General features: G+C 39.6%; 1 protein-coding gene across 4 annotated transcripts in view; it reads left to right on the forward strand.

Annotated features, from left to right (window-relative positions):
• Positions 1–25,995, forward strand: part of KCNQ5 (potassium voltage-gated channel subfamily Q member 5) — a 689,873-nt gene that overhangs the window by 129,524 nt on the left and 534,354 nt on the right. The window lies entirely within an intron of this gene.

A 25,995-nucleotide genomic window follows, 5' to 3' on the forward strand; every position in this document is an offset into this window, starting at 1 on the left:
ACAATTTTACAGTTACGCGGACTGACTACAGATAATCATTCACTAAGGATTACTCTGATTGGCACCTGCTTGCAGACTAGGACTTCAACAGCGGGTCTTGATCGATGCACATGCAGGTGTTCTCACAGTAAATTTATATAGGGTTGTGGAGGCTTAAAGTGAACGTGACCTAGCTTAAAAGTGTCTCAAGTAACAATAGTGCTGAAATGAGCTGCCTTCAAGTACCTGTGTCAGATCAAGTATAAGTTACTGTGCATTGCAGTAAACTGTATGATTATCCATCAACAGCCAGGCCTATAGTAGACATCAATAACTCTCCCAAACCTTAATAACTATTATAGCTATATGGAGAGCTCACAAACATAGGAAAGCTTTGGTATGTAAGACTGCCAAAAAATAGAGCAGAACATTTGTCATTTTTATATTTTAATGACTAGCAACACTACCTTTACGAGTCTTCTTTGAGTGTAAGTGGAAGACAGCTAGCTTCAGAGGAGTTTTTTTTGCCCAGGAGAAATATAATAACTGCACATTTAAATGTCTCTGCAGAGTAGTTCAGATTACAGTAGTTGTGAATTTCAGGGAAAGTCTGGAGGCTTTTCAATTCCTCCTATTTAGCTACGTTTTTTGCTAACATGGATGCGTCAGCAGTATGGAAACTTGCAACTTTTAAAATAGAGCAATGTGTATCTGCTGGATCAGTTTGCCAAAAATACCTAGAAATGATCTAAAAAAAGTAACCAAAAAGTTCACATTATCATATCTTTATTGAATAACTGTATGAACAGATAACCCTTATATTTATACTTTTATACTCTAAATACTATACTAGTGGAATCGTCTTATTGGCCATAGGCAGGAGAACAAGATGGAAATGGGTAGCATTTGGGGCTGCTAATAATTTACATTTTCTTTAACATTGGTGGATCATTTGGTGATGGACTGAATGACATCCCTTCCAGAAGTTTCAGCCAAGTTTTCTAAGCATGAGATCTGAATGGGGCTCCAAAATTTACATTTTGTAGGAGTCACTGTGATGCCCCTGGCAGTATGATATTTTACAATGACTCACAATCAACCCTAATAGGCAACTGAACAAGAAACAATATATATGGCCCAACCCTCTACAAATACATAGACATAGGAATTGTATGTATGTATGTGTGTGTGTGTACAGTATATGTGTTATGTGTTTCCATTCACACAGCATGCCTAATTTGTTTACCAAAATATTTAGTACCTTTTAGATGCTTCTTGGGTGGAGGTGTCATGGCTGATGGCAAGGTTTTTCAAAGTCTGTCCTCATTGACATATGTAAGAAGCCCAGTCTCTACACCTTTACCCTTTGTTAGGACAGATAGTGTTAAAATCTGGTTACAACTGATAATGAAGATCTACCTGCACAGTACAAACAGGGTTAATTATGGCAAACACAGCTGCCAAGACCCCTCATAAATAAAGATTACTACCTAGGATTTTTCCTTACTAAAGGATCACAGAATAGAGCATCAAAAAAGGTAAGCTGCAATGTTTATTTTATTTTTTTTAAGTTATGCTATGTGAATGGGGACATGTAACAAATATAAAGTAGGTGTAACCCCAATTTGGCTGCAAAAAAGGGTAATACGCTTTAAGATATGGTTTGACTCCAAATGCATTTAAGAGATACATGAAGAGTTAACAAGTTGAAAGTACAGTTTGCAAAACACATCAGCTGTGTAAGAAATACACTTCATGGTCTATTCCCTGCTCCTAGAATACAGCAGCAAAGCAGAAGTACTTAGCGAAGATATATTTCACATCTCTATCCAGCTGTTCTTCTGCCATGGGTAAGAAGAGAGCATGTCAAAGTTCAAGGCTTTCTGTGTGCCTTCTATTTTCTGTCACTGCTACAGGAACAAAAACATTTGGTGTGCAAGAACCTAACTGGCATTTTAGGAATGAAAAACAAAGTAAAATACTGAACATTTAAGGTCTAATTCATGATTGGTTCATTGCCACCAGGTGTAGTTATTCCTCTAATGAATTTAAATTATAGCAATAGAAATATTTTGCAAAAATCAGGACCAGAAAGGTTACATGATAGGTATCTTGACTCTATTGCAAAGATTTTTTTAGGTCCTATAATTGGCCCTGTAAGCTAAAACAAGCAAATGAGGCAAAAGTGTTCAGCATGCATTAAGATTAAAACGTGGCTTTTTAATAACATCCATTGAAATTCCTCAAAGATGTTGGGTAGTTTACCCTTTGTCAAGCATAAGAGGGCTATTTTGGTATGAAGAAAATGTGGCACTTTTGATGACAGTGAAGCCTAATAAAGGCAAACTGCTCTGAGATGTTTCTTCAAGAAGCTGCTGGGCTTCTAATTTAATGATGGCTTTTAGAGGATGTCAATAAAATAGATATGCTTTATCCCTGTGCTTTAGCCATGCAAAACAAAGCAACAAATTCACTTAAATGCTCCTTGTGTAAACTCTACGTCAATCTGTTACAATATACACAGGGCTAAGGACACTTTTACTTCCCCAAGATTACAAGACTGAGGCCTGGCAATTGGCCACTTAGGCACTCAGCAAAGCATTATGGGGAAAAAGGTCACATGCTCCCCCACACCTAGAAAAACCAGGCATTACACTTTCTCTCTTGTGGGTGATCAGAGCAGTGGAGGAGCAAGAAGGTAATAGTAAGTGAGGGGGTGGGAGGGGAGGATTGGGAGTGCGTGTATTGCACATCTGCCATAACATTATGACCACCCACCCTGTTTTGCCCCCAATACAGCCCTGACCCAACAGACATGGACTCCACTAGACCTCTGAAGGTATGCTGTGGTACCAAGCAGATCCTTTAAGTCCTGTAAGTTGTGAGGTAGGGTTTTACATGAATCAGACTTTCCATTGTGCATCCTGGTGCCATCTCTCCCCCAGGTAAGTGACATATGCACACCTGGTCTTCCACATGAAAACATGATTTATCACCTTCTTTCATTGCTTTGTAGTCCAGTTCTGATGCTCACATGCGCATTGTAGGTGCTTTTGGCTGAGGATACGGGTCAGCATCAGTCTAGTCATTATAATTCATTCCTTGTCAAAGTCACTTAACCCCTTGATGCTGACGTAACATAAATATGCGGCCTCACAGAACTGGGCTTTTTTCTGTGGGGCCCGCATATTTGCGTACCTGTCTTTGTGCGGCGAGTGCGCCGCACAGCGCACTCCCAGCACAAAGACTGGGGTGTCACTGAGAGCCACTCTAGCGATCTGGACCGGGACTCCCGATTCCAGGTAACATGATCGCTGTGATAGCCTCTGATTGGCTATCACAGTGATAAGTCACTGTGAAGCCCGCCCCACTTGTTTTTTTTTTATCTGAATGGAGGAGAGAGATACATTGCATCTCTCCCTCCTTGCATAGAGAAAAAAAAAACAATTGTTTGAAAAAAAATAAACAAATAAATAAATATTACAAAAATAAAAGAAAAAATAAAGAAAAAATACCTAGATCAAGGTTTGTTCTAATTCAGTGCCAGAGTTAGTGTTTGGGTCAATGTCAGGGTCAAAGGTCAGGATTTGAAAAAAAAATGGTATCAGTGTCAGTTAGTGTCATTGTCAGTGTGTTTTAGGTAACAACAAAAACAATGCGCACTATTGTTTCTGGGCTGTAGTACAGGTACCAACAACAAATGACATACACATATATGGTATCGCTGTGATCGTCAAGAGCTGGAAAATTTATTTTGGGTTGTTTTTTGGTGGTAGGTTATGGTAGTAACAAGAAACACACAGCTAAATAAAAAAAATGATTTTTTTTTTCTATTTTGGGTCAGTTTTCCTTTGATAATAAAAAAAAATCAGGAGATATCCATTACCATTTACCACTAAATGAATGCCTAATTTGTCCTGAAAAAAAGAAGGTATAATTCACCTGGATGTATAAAGTAGTTGTGATGATATGAACGGTTTTACTGACACGTCAAAATTGTGCTTAGGCATTAAGATTTGTTTTACCCTTAGGCATGAAGGGGTTAAATCCTTACACTTTCCCAATGTAATGAGATAATCAATGTTATTCATTTTATCTATCAGAGGACATAATGTTATGGCTGATCAATGTATAGTGGAGTTTTCTGAAATTTAAAATATGCTTTAAGTGTTCACCTGGGTAGGGACGGTTTCATGATCTCCACAAAGCGACTTGTATTTTCAGCATTGCCACATAGCTGTTTCAGAGTAAATTCTGGTCATTATGTGAATATGCATCAGTGTCAGGGAGAGCATACCCTATAGCGACAAGGCTAGTTATTGTGTGGTGTGACCTTTAAGAGTAAAATAATTAAAATATGATTTCACATTTATACAGGATAACACCAAACATTACAAATATACGGCCTCACAGAACTGGGCTTTTTTCCGTGGGGCCGCATATTTGTGTACCTGTCATTGTGCTGCGAGTGCGCCGCACAGCGCGCTCCCAGCACAAAGACTGGGGTGTCACTGAGAGCCACTCTAGCAATCTGGACCCGGGACTCCCGATTCCAGGTAACATGATCGCTGTGATAGCCTCTGATTGGCTATCACAGTGATAAGTCACTGCGAAGCCCGCCCCACTTGTTTTTGTTTTTATCTGAATGGAGGAGAGAGATACATTGTAGCTGTTTCAGAGTAAATTCTGGTCATTATGTGAATATGCATCAGTGTCAGGGAGAGCATACCCTATAGCGACAAGGCTAGTTATTGTGTGGTGTGACCTTTAAGAGTAAAATAATTAAAAAATGATTTCACATTGATACAGGATAACGCCAAACATTACAAAACCCTTTAATAAATATGTAATGGAGTCAATAACCATACCTTTCACCTGTAAATAGTAATGTTCAAAACTAATATCCAACCTGAAAAGCCCCAGAAGTCAGACACTGACACTAGTTACCTTTAGTTGTGAATTATGGACACAGGCTATCATTTGTATAGTTACATTGGTTCCCCCTTTCTCTCTCTGAATGGATACAGAGCTTAATGAATATACAGTTGTGTCCAAAATTATTCAACCCCCACTGAAATTGAGTGTTTTGGCCAGTTTGACATTGCTTTTGATCATTCAGTCATCTTGCTTACATTTACATTAAAGAGGCACTTGTAGGTCAGACAAATATAACATAACAGTTATAATGAAATAACCACAAATGTCTTTTCTGTGCTCACAGCATTATCAGTTTTATTCAACCCCCAAGTGACATTCAATCTTAGTACTTAGTACAGCATCCTTTTACAGTTATAACAGCTTTTAAACGTGAAGCATAGCTTGACACAAGTGTCTTGCAGCGATCTACGGGTATCTTCGCCCATTCTTCATGGGCAAAGGCCTCCAGTTCAGTCACATTCTTAGGCTTGCGCACTGCAACTGCTTTCTTTAAGTCCCACCAGAGGTTCTCAATCGGATTTAAGTCTGGTGACTGCGATGGCCACTCCAAAATGTTCCAGCCTTTCCTCTGCAACCATGCTCTAGTGGACTTGGAGGTATGCTTGGGATCATTGTCCTGTTGAAAGGTCCAACGTCTCCCAAGCCTCAGGTGTGTGACGGACTGCATCACGTTTCCATCCAATATCTCCTGGTACTGAAGAGAATTCATGGTACCTTGCACACGCTGAAGCTTCCCTGTACCTGCAGAAGCAAAACAGCCCCAAAGCATGATTGACCCTCCACCATGCTTCACAGTAGGCAAGGTGTTCTTTTCATCATAGGCCTTGTTCTTCCTCCTCCAAACATAGCGTTGATCCATGGGCCCAAACAGTTCTAATTTTGTTTCATCAGTCCACAGAACACTATCCCACAACTTTTGTGGTTTGTCCACATGGCTTTTGGCATACTGCAGTCGACTCTTCTTATTCTTTGGAGACAGCAAGGGGGTACGCCTGGGAGTTCTGGCACGGAGGCCTTCATTACGCAGTGTGCGTCTTATTGTCTGGGCTGAAACTTCTGTACCCACATCTGACAAATCTTTTCTCAGTTCCTCAGCAGTCACACGGGGACTTCTCTCCACTCTACGCTTCAGGTAGCGCACAGCAGTCGAAGTCAGCATCTTCTTTCTGCCACGACCAGGTAGCGTTTCAACAGTGCCCTTTGCCTTGAATTTGCGAATGATGCTTCCTAAGGTGTCTCTTGGTATGTTTAACATCTTTGCAATCTTCTTATAGCCATTGCCCTTCCTGTGAAGAGAAATCACCTCTTCTCTTGTCTTCCTGGACCATTCTCTTGCCTTCACCATGTTTGTAACCACACCAGTAAATGTCTAGAAGGAGCTGAGTATCACAGTCATTTTAAAGCTGCCTAATTGGTGCTTATTATGCTTGATTGCTGCTCGGTGACATCCACAGGTGTTTTCAATACCTGATGGAAAGCACCTGTATGAACCTCTGTTCTTCAGAGTGGTAGTCTTTAAGGGGTTGAATAATTGTGGCAATGAAGAAACCACATAAGAACCATTTACTACTGTATTACATAAACAATTGATGTCATTTTAGTTGCATTTGGGTAGTTACAACGTCCTTGTAGGATTTGATTCTGAATACAATTCCAAATGTACACTATAGTCCCTAAACCCCTTTACAGCATTGGGGGTTGAATAATTTTGGACACAACTGTATTCTCTTTAAAAAACATACCTACTATCTTAGGAACTCTATGTGGAAGTTTGAAGCAATATAGTCCAACTGGATAGAGTGTATGTATCCGAATTTTTAAAAAAGATATTTTGTTAATTACTCTATTATGATGATTGCGCTCCTTCCCCCTGTGGGGTTTCTTCCCCTTTTTTTGTTTCTTTGTGTGTTGTTGGATTGTTTGTTCCACCCTGCGAGGTGGGTATTTATTTTGTTTTTGTATTTTTGTCTGTCGAATAGAAAACAAAATGTTATAAATAAAATCTGGAAAAAAATAGTTGCATTGGTGCAGCTTGGCACAATATAAGTATGTGTATCTCATACCTGGGGGGGGGGGGGGGTGCTGCTGGGGAAAGTGTTCTGTGAATGTAGGCAGTGCCAAGAAAATGAGGAAAAACCACTGAGCACAGGATCTGGAAGATTTCAGCTACCACTGTAGTAAGGTGTACTACTACAATGGTTGTCAGCTTCTTCAGTGGCCTGCAGGTGTAAGATATGAATACTTACATTGTGCCGAGCTGGACCAACATAAATATGCAATAAAGATCATGCTGTATATTTTTAGTAGCTTTAAAGTGTACACAAACATTTTAAATGACTTTTCTATTGTTACATGCTCAATGTTCTATATGTTCATGATCGTATATCATATCCAGATTGTAGATTCTCCCTCTAGCAATTTAATGTTCATGCAAATAGTGCAACTATAATTCTTGCTAAATAACTTCTGATTTAAAACCAATTACAGGATAAGCCTACTAAAGACTACTGGTCTGTGTTTAGGAGCTAACTGGAACTGAGAAATAGAAATGGTTACACAAAATTACTGTAATTACAGAAATTAACTTTCTGTTTTGCATTTTTGAGAGTGGTTGTCTGGGAGAAAAAACATTAAACGCTCCTAAACTTTATTGGAAAAAATGCTCAAAACTAGTGTTTTTCTCTGACAAGAGTACTGGCATAGAATGCATGAAGGTGAAAAACCTTGAGCCTTTACAACCACTTCAAAGATACATTTAATTACTGTAGGAAACACAGAGATTATACATGACAAACTTTTCTGGGCACATTTGTTTACAGAGTAACATGGGAAATATAGAGCCAAAAAATTGAAAGATTAATTATAAGATTGCAAAGGGTTCAACATGCTTTGGAACTATAATAATATTAGTATTATGATAACGTTGTAACATGTAATAGTGCATGACATTGTGTAATGTACATTGTCTGATGTCATGGGCCAATTCTTCTGGCTAATTTTACTAAATATCTCTAATTTTTAAATTACTAATGGCAGTGTACCAAATAAAATTGCCAGATTATCATGTTTGTGCCCTTACCACCACTATTTGTATTTATTCTAGGTATGTGATCAGTTTAACCATTGAAAGTGTAGCAGAGTGCCAATTTACTCACCATATTAAAGTGGTAGAAAAGTCATTTTTTTCACTTGTGCCTACAGATTAGCCTACAACAAGGCTTACCTGTGGGTATTGTATATATCTCCTAAAGGTGCACCGTTTAGGATATGTTTACTTATAAAGGCGCACTGGCACATGCGTTCTTAGAGAATGGCATGCCCGTGCCATTCCTTCAGAGCTGTGTGACATGCGTGGGAGTGACGTCATCGCGGCTTGGCCATTCGAACGCTGGAGTCTGCAAATCCAGAAGAAGGACCGGGTGAAGATGGAAATCCTGTCAGCGGTGACAGCGCGCAGCTGGAGGGCTTTGTTTTAAGGTAAGTTCCACATAATGTGCTAGTATATGATGCATACTAGCACATTTTGTCAATGTCTTGCAGATTTGGTTTTTTTTAAGTTTCCGGTTTACTACCACTTTCAGATGTAGTTATAGGCCTCATTAACTCCTTTTCCACAACTCCTTAGATTCAAAAACATGCTCAGGGAAGATACGCTCCTAAGCTTTCCTCCTTAACAGATCAGAAGGGCCACACATGAAAAGGCAGAGGTATTTGGGCAAGTGAACTGCAGTCAGGTTAGTGGCCCTCCCCTCTCAGAACCAGCATGTGGGCAGCTGATCAGGAGCTTAATGACATATGGCTTCTCCTGAAGACCCAGCTACTGTTGGAAGCCCCTGTCTAATTGCTAACAGAGTACTCCAGTTCCAGTGCGGTGCTTCTCCCATGTGTGCTCAGGCTTTGAATCCCCCCAGCTTTTTGCTTGTGTTACAAGAGCTATCCTAGACTTCCCTATGAGGGATGGTGTTTATGAGGATAAACTCATGTAGCCGTTTGTTTTCTGAACTGCTTTGCTGAAGAAATAGTTCTCATCTTGTCACCCGGTTGTCTTCTGTGGACGATGCTATGCAACCACATGGTACCCTGATTGAGCCAGAGAGATATTTCTGTGAAGAGTCCATGTTTGTACAGCTTCCATAATCTGTTTTGTATTATGCCTGGTGCTAAATATGCAATGTTAGTACAGCAGTCTCCCTGTAGGGCTATTGTGTTCTGACAGGGGGACTACCCTCGACCAGAACACACTGTTCATCGCTCGCAGCTGATGTCGGACAGTTTCTGTTATATAGCTAGTCTGGCTGAAAAAAGAAAAAAGTCCATCCAGTTCAACCATAAAAAAAAAAAAAGTTATAACACCCACAGTTGATCCATAGGAAGGCAAAAAACCCAGCAAAGCATGATCCAATTTGCTCCTGCAGGGGAAAAATTCCTTTGTGATCCCCCAAGAGGCAATCGGATATTCCCTCGATCAACTTTACCTATAAATAGTAACCAGTTATATTCTGTGTATCCAAGAAAGAATTCAGGCCTTTTTTAAAGCAATCCACTGAGCTGGCCAGAACCAACTCTTGAGGGACTCTATTCCACATTTTCACAGCTCTTACTGTGAAGAAACCTTTCTGTGCTTGGAGATTAAACTTATTTGCCTCCAGGCGTAAAGAGTGCCCCCTTGTCCTCTGTGATGACCTCAGGGTGAATAGCTCTACACCGAGTTCACTATATAAACCACTGATGTATTTATACATGTTGATCATATCCCCTCTTAATCTTCTCTTCTCAAGAGAGAATACATTCAGTTCCTCTCATCTTTCCTCATAGCTGAGCTCCTCCATTCCTCGTATCAGTTTGGTTGCCCTTCTCCGTACTTTCTCCAATTCCCCAATGTCCTTTTTGTGAATTGAGCCCAAAATTGAACTACATATTCCAGATGAGGTCTTACTAATGATTTGTACAGGGGTAATATGATATCTCTCTCCCTGGAGTCTATACTTCTTTATATTACATGAGAGGATTTTGCTCACTTTAGAAACTGCAGCTTGGCATTGCATGCCATTATTAAGCTTGTGATCTACCAGAACTCCCAGATCCTTCTCCACCATTGATTCCCCCAGTTGTTCCGCCAGTTGTATGATGCATGCATATTCTTAGCCCCCAAGTAAATAACCTTACATTTATCAACATTAAACTTCATTTGCCACATAGTTGCCCAATTAAACAGTGCATTGAGGTCGACTTGCAATTTGGAGACATCCTGTAATGACGTTATTCCACTGCACAGCTTAGTGTCATCTGCAAATACTGAAATGGTATTTTTAATCCCAGACCCTATATCGTTTATAAATATATTAAAAAGTAAGGGTCCCAATATTGAACCTTGGGGTACACCACTGACAACCCTAGACCATTCAAAGTATGAATCATTAACCACTATTCTCTGAATACGATCTTTTAGCCAGTTTTCTATTTATTTACATATGGATTTTTCCAAGCCTGTAGACTTTACCTTACACATTCGCCGTGTGTGGGGAACTGTGTCAAACGCTTTCGCAAAATCCAAGTATACCACGTCTACCTCCATCCCTCTGTCCAAGGTTTTGCTCACCTCCTCATAAAAAGAAATAAGATTTGCATGACAACTTCTGTCCTTCATGAATCCATGCTGTCTGTTGCTTAAAATATTTTTTTCCAGCAAGAACTCATCTATGTGGTCTTCTGTTAAACTCTCCAGTATCTTCCCAACTACAGAAGTTAAACTAACAGGTCTATAATTACTTGGTAAAGATTTTGACCCCTTTTTAAATATTGGCACCACATTGGCCTTACGCAAATCCAGTGGTACTATGCCAGTCATTAAAGAGTCTTTAAAAATTAGAAATAATGGCTTTGAAATGACAGCGCTCAATTCTTCAAGGACCTGTGGGTGTATGTTATCTGGTCCAGGTGCTTTATTCACCTTTATTCTGTCTAAATATTTTTGGATCATATCAATTGTGAGCCAATGTAGATCATCTAGAGCTGTGTCAATACCATGCCCATCATGGACAAGAGCTCCCCCATGCTCCTTTGTATATACAGAGCTGAAGAAGGTATTTAATAAATTTGCCTTCTCTTTGTCTCCAGTCACCCACTCTGGATTATTTTGTAAAGGGCCTATATGTACAGACCAGACCTTTTTACTATTAATATATTTGAAGAATTTTTGGGGGTTGGTCCTGCTATCTTTTGCAGTCTGTCGTTTGTTTTCAGTTTTTGCGGCCTTTATTTCCTTTTTGCATATTCTGTTATATTCTTTGTAATGTTTAAAATATGATAGCATTCCTTAATTTTTATATTAATAACAGATCTTTTCTTATTATATATAGCTTTTTTAACTTTGTCCGCAAGCCACATAGGTTTGATGTTTAGCCTTTTAAACTTGTTGCCCATGGGAATATATTTTGCAGTGTATTCACATACAGTCTTTTTGAAGAACTCTCATTTCTGTGTTGTGTTGTGTTCATTGATACCAATATTCCCTCACAGTTTAAGTCCTGGAGAGCAGCTCTCAGCCTTGGAAAATTAACTCTCTTAAAATTGAGCGGTTTTATTTTTCCCGTATGTGCTTGCTGTTTAAAGCTAACACTAAATGAAATCATGTTATGCTCACTGCTACCTAGATGTTCTTTTATATGGACATTCATAATAACCTCTGCATGGTTTGAGATTACCAGGTCCAGCAGAGCATCATTCCTATTTGAGGCCTCTATGAACTGTACCATAAAATTGTCCTGTAGTAGGTTTAAAAATGTTTAACTGTTTCTGCAGTACCATTACTCCAGTCAACTTCTGGGTAGTTAAAATCTCCCATTATTATTACTGTCCCAGCCCTTGCAGCCCTTTCGATCTGTGCAAGGAGCTGAGTCTCCACCTCCTCATTAACACTGGGAGGTCTATAACAAACTCCATTGATTACCTTTGTAGTACACACCCCCATGTGCAGTTCCACCCATAATGCTTCACCCTCATTACACTCTCTGTTGAACCACGTGTACCAGGCTTTACTCTGCTGTTTTGCATTACTGATTCTAACTTTGCACCTGTTTAGTAAATGGCAAGGTACAGTTACTCTTTGTCTGATCATTTGGCTGAATATCCATCCTGATACATTAGTAGTAATCCAATAATGTACCGGTGACGCAAAAAAATAAAATTTATTATGCTTACACATCTCCTCTGAAAGACTCACCTTCTGCCATTTCATTTTCCCTACCTTTTTTCAGTCTTACACCATCAAGGCATTACCCTTTTATGGGCAGAACCTTTTGCTGTCTATAGGAGTATACCATATTGGAGAGAGATCCTCATATTTTCATAAAACGATAAATATGTTTATTAGGAACTTTCTTTGTATAAGTAGAATTGATCTGTTATGTGGACCAGACAGTGCTGTCTTTGATATTTCACTGTAATCAATGCTGAAACCCACAGCTGGAATTTATCTTGCTGAGTCTTTCTAGATGAGCTAAGGCCAGCATAGAGATGAATTCCCAATTATCAATCAATATGTAATGTAGTGAGGCTAAAGGAGCATTAATGTATAATAATAATGTGATCACAAAATTGTTGTTGTAGAAGACTTTGTATTTTTATTGATTTAGAGTCTTGAATATCTTGAATAAAATGAAACCTAATAAACAACAGGTCATTCATAATGAAAGCAATTAGGAGACCTAATGAAGATGCATTACTTCAGAACTATAAAAAATATTATCTGATAACTGTAAAAAAGAGAATGGATAGCTAAACACTGAACAAACAACATAACATAAAGCACAAGTGAGATTAGCAATCACTGCACGGGACTGTAAGAATTCAGCACTGATAAGGCTGGTCTGATATTTAGGGATTAATGTGAGGGGTATAGGCTAGGTTAAGGTTAACATTAGAGGTTAAGATTATGTTTTAGCAGATTTAAACTGGTGGATGGACTAATCTCTTGGTAAGCAGACAGATGGGTGAATCTCACCACCAGCTCTCAGAATACCTGAACAGTGCCTGTATCTGACAGGAAGCAGACACTGTTTGGCCAACAAATTTCCACCCTTCTCTTTCCATTTTTCAATTCAAAGAATGTGTGGAGGGAGAGTGTCAACAGGGCCATTCATGGAGTGAATTTTGGCCAGTTCATCAGGAAATAGATGAAATTTGCTCTGTGTATGGCCAGCTTTAAAAGTGGGGTTAGGCTTTATGGGTAATGTTAAAACAGTAGTAAACACATATAAATAAGTTTTTTTAAATTGTGCAAGTGCAGGTAATGTCATACTGTGCTAGTATGCACCACATGCTAGCACATTATGATGAACTTACCTGAAAATGAAGCCCTCATTGTCATGGGTTCCGATGCTTCCATTTTCACCCATTCTTCCTTCCTTTGGCCGCTTTAATGGACTAGCTGTGATGATGTCACTCCTGCACATGTGAGCGGGAGTCACGGCTGTGGCACAGCACTCCGAAAGGATGGCATCAACTATTCAGAGCACAGTGCGCATGTGCCAGTGATATCACCGGTTGCTGCTAAAGTAAACATCTCCTAAACGGTGCATGTTTAGGAGATATTTTAGTGTACCTACAGGTAAGCCTTACTATAAGCTTACCTGTGAGTATACAAAAGCATGATGAACTTGACTACCACTTTAACCTCCCTGGCGGTATTCCTGAGTGTAGCTCGGGGTAACATTTCAGTACCAAAAGCGGTAACCCCGAGCTACACTCGGGAATACCATGCGGCACTGCTCCGGCATGTGTTCTTCACTTACCTTACCCTGCTCTCCCACGATGTGTCCCCTGCAGCGTCCCCGGCCATCTCCTCCGGCCGATGCCGGCATCCGGCTTCTGTGTCCTGTCCCTGTGACGTCGGGACGTACGGGCGCCGCCGCCGCCGGCGGCGGGAAATTTAAAAATTTTAAAAAATGTCATTTTTTTTTTTTTCATTTTACACAGTAAAACATTGCTGTTTCAACCTATTTCACATACATATTGTCCCTAGTGCTTTGTCCTGCGCCCTGCCTGCATTTTGTCTGTTCTTTCTGCCTGGAAACTGAGAAAAGTCCATGGCGTCCAAAAAGTGTCCCTTTAGGTCAAAAGCGGTTTAGATCAGCTAGAGAACAGCGATAGTAAATCAGAACCACTTACAGAATTGAGTGATAATGATTCGTGGGGGAAATTCGTCATCAGAAACTGAAAACGATTTTGCGACTGAGCTCAGCAATGTGCGAACTTGGCGCTCTATTTCACATTTCAGTGTTTTTGGTTTGATTATATTATTGAATTAAATTTTTTATTATTTTTATATTATTTTTATGATTATTTATTAAATTATAATTTATGATTTTGTGTTTCAAATTTTATCATACCCGGGATGTTTACTAGACTCTTGTTCGGACAGATTTCAGTGAGTTTTTCCTAAAAATTACAGCCTACAATAAAAAAAATACATATTTCCATGCAAAAAAATGGTACCACTTTCAGCACCAAAAATCTGAAATAATCATACCGCCAGGGAGGTTAAGGCTTATGATATAGGATTAAGTTAAGATTTAAAACATATGTTAAGGCAAAATAAAACAACACATATGCAGTACATATCTGTAATGCATGCATGTATGCCCATATTTTATCCCTTTAAAGACCCTACAATTACATAAAAATACCTGTTGATCTGCCTCAAATGTACCCTGCTCCTTATTTCCTATTAAATTGTGGTTCAAGTAAAGAACAGAGAGGGCTAAGCATTATTTTTGAGATAGCACAGGACACAGGACAGCTCTACATTTCTGACGAAATCATCAGGTATTTATTTACTTTTTTTAAGACATCCTGATATACCCATGACGGTCCATTACCACTACATTCCCCCCTTTGTCTGAGGGTTTCATGATAATACCATCATTCTTTTGTAGTTTGTCTAATGCCACCATTTGGGAGGGAGTGAGGTTTGGAGTGCCCAGGGGGACATCTTTCATGTGCCTGATATCTTTTAACACTTTCTGGACAACTGCCCAAATGTGTAAATTTTTTGGAGTGAGGGAAAAAATTTAGATTTCTTTTTGTAGTCACCTTTGGGCATATCAGCTACTTGACTGGATTTAGGGAGCATACTAGTAGTGATCTCATCCCCCTCTGGGTTACTTTCTTCCCAGAGGAGCATGAAATCCTTCTACTCTCAGAAATAATCAATTAAAATATTTTTCCATAACTCAAGATCTGGACTCAAAGATTGTTTGGGAGTTGTGGTTTTGTCAAAAATTACATTTAAGATCAATTTCATGATCCCTTCTATACGTACAGCGTTTTCCTTTCTTCTGAATACCTGAAGAAGTCAACCCGGAGAAACACATTGGGATTACCATCTTATCACCTTCCCATATTCATGCTTGATTTATTGGTGACCTTTTGGTCATAGTTGGGCATTGTTACAAGAGTGAAGGTGTTAAATGGGGTTCACTGTACTGAAGGGTTAATTTTCTTACCTGATTTTAAGGGAGGGTGTGTATGTGCTATGTTACTATGTGTAATAAAATTCTATATTTTTTTATACATCCAATGTTTCAAAGTTTTCTATCCTGAGGGTATACGAGCACCTTTAAAGTCCTTTACACCTTTATTCTTTTTTGCTTATATAAACACTTGGACGTGGTGCTGGTAGATCAGACATACCAACTGTGAATATCTGCTTTCAGAAAATATGTAATGTTTTGGGGGTTTTATGTAATCTTCAGACCTAAAATGATTTTTTAAACATGCAAAAAAAAAAAATGCAAAAACTGCTCTGGCAGCGAAAGGGTTAAAGAACACTAGCCTGTGCCTCTGAGTGTGTCATAGCATTAAATGCTGACTCAGTGCACCTAATTACTTTGCTTGTTTCTGTCCTGACTTTTGCTACATTCACAGATACCTCTACTGTTTGTCGCCTGCCCTAACCCTTGCTACATTCATAGATGCCATTATTATCTGCAGTTTGCCGTGACCTCTTCTACATTCATGGATAGTCTTATTGTCTGCTGCCAGCCCACATCCAAAGCTTACTCCTACTACCTATCACCTCTTCTTGCCTACTGGATTGCCCTCCAGCCTGTTTCTCCATCACTCTATTGTACATGTTGCCTTAGACTTTGGGTCCACTTGTGACACTCTACAGCCAGAGTATATAGTGCTCTGTATTTAGTCCAGTCCAGTAGGCCTGCTTGCCTTAAGCACACCCACTATTTATTTTGACTAGAATATCTGTGTCTGGACCTTACATAATTCCTCCATGGCAATAAACTAAAAGTGTACATTTCCCACTGCCTTAAGACATACAGTGATCAGGGAACAAATATATTTAATAAATATTAGTTTTCTTTGTCCAGCTGTACAATATCACATTTACCAAAATGGTGAAACTGGGTCTTATACAGTCATATTGCTTTACACATTTTGTATTGATCTAAAGAAAATGTTTACATTGTAAAACTACATCAAAATTATGCATGCATTAGCATTTATTAGCTGCAGTTTTGGGAGTTGTAAATTGTGGTCACAAATCATAGAAAATATTTAGCCTTAATAACAGGCTAACTTGTTTACAGCTGGCAACCTTTAGCTGGAAATATGTTCTGTATGATAAATCTGCGACAGCCATAGGTGAGTCATTTGTCAAATCTTTGTTGTGCACAGTATTTTAAACCTATGCAGTCTTTGGTAATTATACATTCACATAATATATTACCCACTTATCACCAGGAACATTTAGTGGGAAGTAAAATAAGAAGCAAATCTTTATACAATGTATGCTAAAAAGCTGAATAGTTTTCCACAACCAGATCTATAAATGAAGAATGGTACCACGGACTTGTAGGTTTATGTTCAAACCATAATTTCAGGAATTTAGTAGATTTTTGTAAAACCTAGCCTTAATGCAAAAGCTTGCAAGTGTAAAGTTGACCTTTAGGCAAAGCCTTGTTTTTTTTCAGTTTTGGGCTCTCTTTTAAGTTTTGATATTTAATATGTAAACAATTTTAGTGCACAAACTATGCGCTTATGTACTGGTGACCCAAAGTACAGTGGGGATCGAAAGTTTGGGCACCCCAGCTAAAAATTTGTATTAATGTGCATAAAGAAGCCAAGGAAAGATGGAAAAATCTCCAAAAGGCATCAAATTGCAGATTAGACATTCTTATAATATGTCAACAAAAGTTAGATTTTATTTCCATCATTTACACTCAAAATAACAGAAAGCAAAAAAATGGCGTCTGCAAAAGTTTGGGCACCCTGCAGAGTTAATATCTTGTACTGCCCCCTTTGGCAAGTATCACAGCTTGTAAACACTTTTTGTAGCCAGCCAAGAGTCTTTCAATTCTTGTTTGAGGTATCTTTGCCCATTCTTCTTTACAAAAGTCTTCCAGTTCTTTGAGATTTCTGGGCTGTTTCTCACGCACTGCTCTTTTAAGGTCTATCCATAGATTTTCAATTATGTAGAGGTCAGGAGATTGTGAAGGCCAAGGCAAAACCTTCAGTTTACGCCTCTTGATGTAATCCCCCGTGGATTTCGAGGTGTGTTTAGGATCATTATCCATTTGTAGAAGCCATCCTCTCTTTAACTTCAGCTTTTTCACAGATGGCATCAAGTTACCATCCAAAATTTGCTGAAATTTTATTGAATCCATTTTTCCTTCTACTCGTGAGATGTTCCCTGTGCCACTGGCTGCAACATAACCCCAAAGCATGATTTATGCAACCCCATGCTTAACAGTTGGACAGAGGTTCTTTTCATTAAATTCTGTGCCCCTTCTTCTGCAAACGTACCTTTGCTCATTCCTGCCAAAAAGTTCAATTTTAACTTCATCGGTCCACAGAACTTGTTTCCAAAATGCATCAGGCTTGTCTATATGTTTATTTGCAAAGTTCAAACAATGATTTTTGTGGTGAGGACGTAGAAGAGGTTTTCTTCTGATGACTCTTCCATGAAGACCATATTTGTACAAGTATCTCTTTATAGTGGAATAGTGTACCACAACTCCAGTGTCTGCCAGATCTTTCTGGAGGGATCGTGCAGTCAAACGTGGGTTTTGAATTCTTTTTCTCACAATCCTGCGAGCTGTTCTGTCTGATATTTTTCTTGGTCTTCCAGATGTTGCTTTAACTTCCACTGTTCCTGATGACTGCCATTTCTTAATTACATTCCGAACTGAGGATATTGACATCTGAAAACGCTTTGCTACCTTCTTATAGCCTTCTCCAGCTTTGTGAGTGTCAACTATTTTCAGTTTCAGTTTTCTAGACAATTGCTTAGAAGAACCCATGGTGCTGATTGTTGGGGCAAGGTCAGATGAGTCTGGGCATTTAAAACCTTTGAGATTGACATCACCTGGTTTTCCCAGACGATGATTGAGAACAATCCATGACACTGGCAGGTCTCAGCTTGCCAAGGGGGGCAGTGCATGCTTTAAATTCTGCAGGGTGCCCAAACTTTTGCAGACGCCATTTTTTTGTTTTCTGTTATTTTGAAAGTGTAAATGATGGAAATAAAATCTAACTTTTGTTGACATATTATAAGAATGTCTAATCTGTAATTTGATGCCTTTTGGAGATTTTTCCATCTTTCCTTGGCTTCTTTATGCACATTAATACAAATTTTTAGCTGGGGTGCCCAAACTTTCGATTCCCACTGTAGTAATAAAGAATATAATATAATACACCCAATGAGCTGCTGTTTTCCAGTATACAAAATATTATATAAATACAGCGCTTCATTCCATATGACCATAATGATAGGCCAACACATAATATCAAATATATATATATATATATATATATATAAATAATTAAAATAATAATTAATAAACTAAATAATTTATAATAAATGAAGTACTGTATCTTCCACCAAGTTGTAGCAGAGTGAAAAAGAGGATACAGAGTACACCACATAGATCTCTTACAGGAAAAGTCTTTGTATTCATAAATTCACTCCAGCACCATCGTGTTCTTTAGGTGACAATCACCCCATCAGAGTACACACTCACCAGAACATAGTATTAATTAGGCTCAACAATAATATCCTCCTCTTGGTCCTGCAATCTCCACCACTCATAAAGATCCGATTGATCCAGTGCATAAATATAAAGCTGAAACGCACCACATAGTGTATAAATTTTATTGCACGATAACCCCCATAAAATAACACTCACATATAAATAAAATCAATTTGCATCAAATTTATGGATAAAGCACTGGTCACCGCATGTGTTGAACCACTGCATCTCACCACACTTCCGAGCACAGTCCGCTGTTCCACATCTGGTAGGAGAGACAACGTCACATCCGGTTAACATGCTGATGCCACGTACAGTCACGCTCTGACGCATTTCGTCATTACGACTTCCTCCGAGGTTGTGACCATGCCTTGCAAGAGGTGGCCTTTTATAGCCCAACTTTTACCCATTTAATAATTATTCATTAGTTCAAATGTACAGCTGCCCTCTGGTGGATAAACATATATATAGCAGCTTAAATTAAAACTACCATCCCTTCCATCATTATAGCCATAAAAAACAATTATGCACAAATTACATAACATATATAATTCATCCTAAGAATGACATAATAAACTAAAAAACACACAATATCTCCTTATTAATCCCATTTATCTTTTCAAAGAGTTGGAAGGTGATCAGACATTAATAATCACTTATAAAACAATTCATATCAATCTTGACATTTAAGCCTTTAGGCACTAGAGAATCAGTTATGTAAATCCACTTTGTCTCCCATTTAGATAGTTCTCTCACTCTATTTGATCCCCTCCACGAATAGGGGATAGTTTCTATACCCCAAAATTTCAAACCAGAAGGGTCCTTATTATGATATTTCCTAAAATGCATAGACACACCATGATATTTGTACGCTATCGAAATATTATGGAGATGCTGACTTATTCTTTTCTTAAGATGTCTTTTAGTACAACCAATATAAATAAGGCCACCTGGGCACTCCAAGGCATAGACCACACGAGTGGTCTTACACGTAATAAATTCTGTAATCGCAAATTCCTTACCATTAGCTGACGATTTAAACTTGATAATGCCTCTTAACCTGTTTTTGATTTGATTACATGATGTACATCTCCAGCATGCAAAAAAACCCAATTTATTCCAAAACATTCCCAATTTGGTGGGTGGATCAAGTACCTTCTTCACCACCTGGAGTGCTGGAGTGAATTTATGAATACAAAGACTTTTCCTATAAGAGATCTATGTGGTGGACCTTATTCTCTTTTTCACTCTGCTATACCTTGGTGGAAGATACTTCATTAATTATAAATTATTTAGTTTATGAATTAATATTTTTATTAATATATATATTTGAATGGTGAGAGTGGATGTGTCGGCTGGCTGAGGCGGATGGAGAATCAGCAGCAGGAAGCTGAGGAGGATTCTTCCCCAGTTCTCCACTCATGGTTACGTCACTCTGTGAACATCAGACATCCTCACATCAGAGGCTGTACCGCTGGAGGGTTATCTGTCATCTCCATGTTCCACATTTAAATCTCATGTGAGTGACATTGCAGTCCATCCTATAACTACAACCTGGATTCATAAGTGGTATAAATCGAAGTACAAGTTTGGAGCGCTAATATTGTCCAGATCACGGCTTGCTTTTGGAATTAATTCAGTGGGTGTTTACCCATCTACCATGGGGTGCCAATTTGATCCTTTGGAGCCATAAAGTGTCCAGGTCCATGGCAAGCTTTTGGAATTTGCATTGCGCATTTTGACCCATCAATAACTGGGGGTCAGTTTGGTCTGGTAAGAGGCCAAATTTTTTGGGTGTTGGTGGTGGATTTTCTTCATCTTCCTGACCAAATTTGAAGCATTCATGACAGCATTGGTGTCCCAGTGAAGAGGGGCTTATTTTATTAGTATATTTCCACTACATGCGAATTGGACTTTCAATTTATTTCACTCATTTTCCATAAACTTTTTGGTTATATGAAGTGCTGCACCTTTATGTTTTAATATATATATTTTTGAAGTTTTGATATCTGTTGCAACTCCAGTTCCAAAACCTCCAAAATGAGTCAGGAGGGAACTTCCAGTCTGAAGGGAAGATAAAATGCTGAACTCTAACTTTCTTGTACTTTACCTCTATTGTTATGACTAGGGGTAAAATGAGGATGACTTATGATGGAGCACATTAGGGAGGGGTAGTGTGCAAAACCCCATTGCCAGAATGTGGAGAGTAGAATGGATTAGCAGGTTTTTTCCAGCAATGGGGAATGCAGACATACCTGTACAGGGTGTCCCTGGTAGAGCAAGTTAAAGTAAGATGCATTCAATAGAGACCCAGAGTTTGGTATCTCAATGACAAAACCAGTGTATTACTTACTGGACAGCAGAATGATATAGTAATGGGTCAGGAAAACCAATGCCACACTTAGATTTGGGTAGGAGCAGTACATTTCTTAAAGTGCATGGTGCATCAACTTCCCATATAAAGTTTACAAAGGTTTAAGAAAAATGACACCAGGAGGGCCAGAAATAAAGTTCCCGGGGCAGAGTATCCATTTTAAGAATGTTGCATCTGCTGAACCATCTGACAGTGATTTTTTTGTCAGGACTCCAAATCTTTCCTAGGTGTCTGCAGGAAAAATATGAATTTCAACTTACAAATACGGTTTGTGTCCATTTGAGAGGGGAATGTGGTTCCATAATGTTGCCAAGGTTCAGAAGCAAAGTTATGTTCAGGACTTCTAATTTGTGAGACACCGCTCTCTCCTGGTTCTCGTCCTATCTATCCCAACGCTCCTTCAGCGTTTCCTACAACGGTGCCACCTCCTCCTCACTCCCCCTCTCTGTTGGGGTCCCCCAGGGCTCTGTCCTTGGACCCCTTCTCTTCTCCATCTACACCTCCTCCCTTGGCAAACTCATACACTCCCACGGCTTCAATTACCACCTCTATGCCGATGATACTCAAATCTACCTATCCACCCCTCACCTCACCCCCACATTCTCCGCCCGCATCACTCACCTCCTAAACGACATCTCTGACTGGATGTCGCTCCATTTCCTCAAACTCAACCTCTCCAAAACCGAGCTTCTCATCTTCCCCCCAGCCCGCGCCCCCCCCCCCCATCCTTTCCATCACTACCAACAACACCACCATCAATCCCGCCCAGCAAGCCAAAGTCCTTGGCGTCATTCTGGACTCAAACCTTTCCTTTCAACCTCATATCAAATCTCTCACAAACACATGCAGACTCCACCTCCGCAATATCGCCAAGATACGCTCCTTCCTTACCCCAGACACCACTAAACTACTAGTACACTCCCTGATTATCTCACGCCTGGACTACTGCAACTCCCTCCTCACCGGCCTACCCCAGTGCAGGCTCTCCCCGCTTCAGACCATCCTGAACTCAGCGGCCAGACTCATCCACCTCACCAGCCGCTCCACCTCTGCCACCCCCCTCTGCCTCTCCCTCCACTGGCTCCCCATTGCCCAACGCATTAAATTTAAATTGCTCACCCTGACCTATAAGGCCATTCACAACACTGCCCCTAACTACCTCACCGACCTGATTCCCAGGTACCACCCTACCCGTACCCTTCGCTCTTCACAGGACCTCCTTCTATCTTGCTCCCTGGTCTCCTCCTCCCACGCACGACTGCAAGACTTCTCCAGGTCCTCCCCCATCCTCTGGAACTCACTACCCCAATCCATCAGACTGTCACCTTCCCTCCTCACCTTCAGGCGCTCCCTGAAAACCCACCTCTTCAGGGAAGCCTACCCCACCCTCACCTAACAGCCGCTGCCCTTCCCTCCTCCTACCACTCCATCCCCCACAGCCGTTTCCTCCTGTGCCTCTACCCCCTCCCTCCTAGATTGTACGCTCGAAAGAGTAGGGCCCTCTAACCCCTCGTGTGCTGTTTGATGTTACTGTTCTGTTTCATGTATTGTCCCCCCTCTATTGTACAGCGCTGAGCAAACCCTTTGGCGCTATATAAACTCGATAAATAATAATAATAATAATTTGTGTGGCTTTTATGTAGTTGGATAAGGAGCTGACACTGTTTTCCTTTCTTTACAACTGACAGTGATGTGTGGCTGACTTTGTGGGCATTTACAGCCCTGTGCACCACACCACCTACTGCAGTGAACAGCCCTGCGCACCACACAACCTAGTGTCCCTTTGATTTCCTATGGTCTCATGGGGAATGTATTTTTCTTGCTCCATCTGCCTCGATCCCCTAGGCATTGTAAACGTTTGAGAAGGAGCTGCTAACCTCACACAAAATAAAAACATAAATTACTCTAAATGTAAGGCATTATTTGTAAAAATATAAAAGAATTGTTATTGTGCCTTGAGAAAGGGTGCTTAGAGTGACCAACACCACCACAGTTCATTCTTCTGTGACAAAGGAAACAAAATTGAATCAAGGCTTCCAACACTCATGATTCCAATTTCCCCAACAGAGGGTTGTAAGGATATCTTTTATATACATTACAATGCACTGTTGTCTTATAAACCCATAAAATGACACAATGACTATTGGGTTACTGTAGTTTAGAAAACAGAAGAAAATATCTGATTGCTTTTAAATGTTTGTTGCCTTTTTCTGCGTTAATTTTAAATATCAATTTGCTTCTCTGTTGGTTTTTATTTATCATTCTTCAGCTTATTACTTGTGTATATTCTTGATGAAACCTTCTTACAACCTCTCTTCCAGAGAAAATCCATATCTTAAAAATTGCAAATTTAATAAATTGCTGTACGGTAAGAAGAAAATAGTTTTGCACATTACAAGGGCAAATAATCATTTGCTATACAGAGTACTCAGGATGTAATTTTGTACTACCAGTTTATGTTCACTAATCTTTAATTATTATTGATGTTTAGGTGTGTGCAGTTTTATAAAGTCTTCACTAATGGATCACTGTGGTTTGAGCAACTATCCTGTCATTTGTTATTTTTTTCTCTTCATACTGTTGTCATTCCATATAATGCATCAGAACTAGCAAACCATGAGGTATATAAAAATACAATACAAATTCTAAATAACAAGAGAGTAAAATATTAATGTCCGAAAATATACATTCTGATGTGATAAATTATGGTTATGCTTATTCTTATTGGATTTCATAGAGTTTAAAATATAAAAAATAATTTATGCTATGATTATATATGTGCAAACCTATTGGTAGCTGGTGTTGTAAAGAAAGCCAACACTTTAGGACAGTGGTGGGCAACCTTTTTTTTTCAACTGAGCCAAATCTCGCCAAAACCACGATTGAAATTTATTTTGAGAGCCACATTTTTAAAACTGAAAATACATAGGATGGTACACTGTTTTTAGTTTCAATAAGTTTTTATAGTAATTCATCCCCCATAGTAATTCATCCCCCATAGTAGTTCATCCCCCATATAGTAATTCATCCCCCATATAGTAATTCATCCCCCATAGTAATTCATCCCCCATATAGTAATTCATCCCCCATATAGTAATTCATCCCCAATAGTAATTCATCCCCCATATAGTAATTCATCCCCCATATAGTAATTCATCCCCCATATAGTAATTCATTCCCCATATAGTAATTCATCCCCCATATAGTAATTCATCCCCCATAGTAATTCATCCCCCATAGTAATTCATCCCCCATATAGTAATTCATCCCCCATAGTAATTCATCCCCCATAGTAATTCATCCCCCATAGTAATTCATCCCCCATATAGTAATACATCCCCCATATAGTAATTCATCCCCCATAGTAATTCATCCCCCATATAGTAATTCATCCCCCATATAGTAATTCATCCCTCATAGTAATTCATCCCCCATATTAATTCATCCCTCATATAGTAGTAGTAAGTAAGTAGCAAGTAGTAAGTCAAGTCCCCCCTGTGTCAATTCACTTACCTTTGCTCTGCGCGTTCCTCTCGCCGTGTTGCCGCACCGTTCCGGTCTTCAGGGCGGACTGTGAGAGGAGCCTAGCTCCTCTCACGTTCGTCACGCTGCCCCGCCTACACACATCCTGACAGCCAATCACTGGCTATCAGGATGTGAGTGGCAGCGAGACTGGCCAATCATTGCATTTGAGCGCGCTGCCCTGGCTGTTTTTTTTTTTTGATCACGCTGCAGAGTCCCTGCTGCCCGAGAGGAGGGAGGGGAGCGGGCGCCCGGCACACAAGAGCCGCATTAAAGCGTGTAAAAAGCCGCATGTGGCTCGCGATCCGCGGCTTGCCGATCACTGCTTTAGGATAAATGTAAATAAACAACAGTTAGGCTCAGTTCGCACGGCCATGACTTGGGATCCAACTTGTGAGACCCCAGGTTGCGTGGCATGTGAAATCCCATGTTAGTCAATGAGAGCTGTCTTGATTAGCATTACCGAAGTCACTCAGATTTTAGAAAAGGTTCCTGCACTACTTCAAGGCAACTTCTATCCGACTTGTGCCCATAGACTTTAATGGAAGTCGCCTCCAAGTCGGAACCTCATCTATATTGATGTGATTTGGATTCGACATTACAGGAAGATTTCCCAGGCATTCTCTGAAAGTTGCTTCAAAGTCGCTTCAAAGTAGTACTCAAGTTGCCTGGCAAAGTCGCACTGTAAGTCTCATGACTTTCAGGTCGCACTAGTGTGAATCAACACTCAGGGAACAGTGCCACCTTATATGCCTAATAATAAATAATGTGGATGTAACACATACCTATATACAGTCATGGCTAAATATATTGGCACCCTTGCATTTCTGTCAGATAATGCAGCACGTCGCCCAGAAAATTGTTGCAAAAAGATTTTGTCAACAGACTGAGAGCAATTGTCACTGGGATAAGTTACCTAAGCAATTTACCCTTTAAACTCCCAACTGCTACCAGATAGCTTTGAGCCTATCAACCCTTCACAATATTAGCAAGAACAAATGTGAACAATATACTTCTGTACATACAGGTGAAACTCTAAAAATTAGGATATCGTGCAAAAGTTAATTTATTTCAGTAATGCAACTTAAAAGGTGAAACTAATATATGAGATAGACTCATTACATGCAAAGCAAGATA

This window comes from Staurois parvus, unplaced genomic scaffold (assembly GCF_062004578.1).
Source record: "Staurois parvus isolate SC_StPar_1 unplaced genomic scaffold, SC_StPar_1.0 ptg000264l, whole genome shotgun sequence".
In the NCBI taxonomy this organism is placed as follows: Eukaryota; Metazoa; Chordata; class Amphibia; order Anura; family Ranidae; genus Staurois; species Staurois parvus.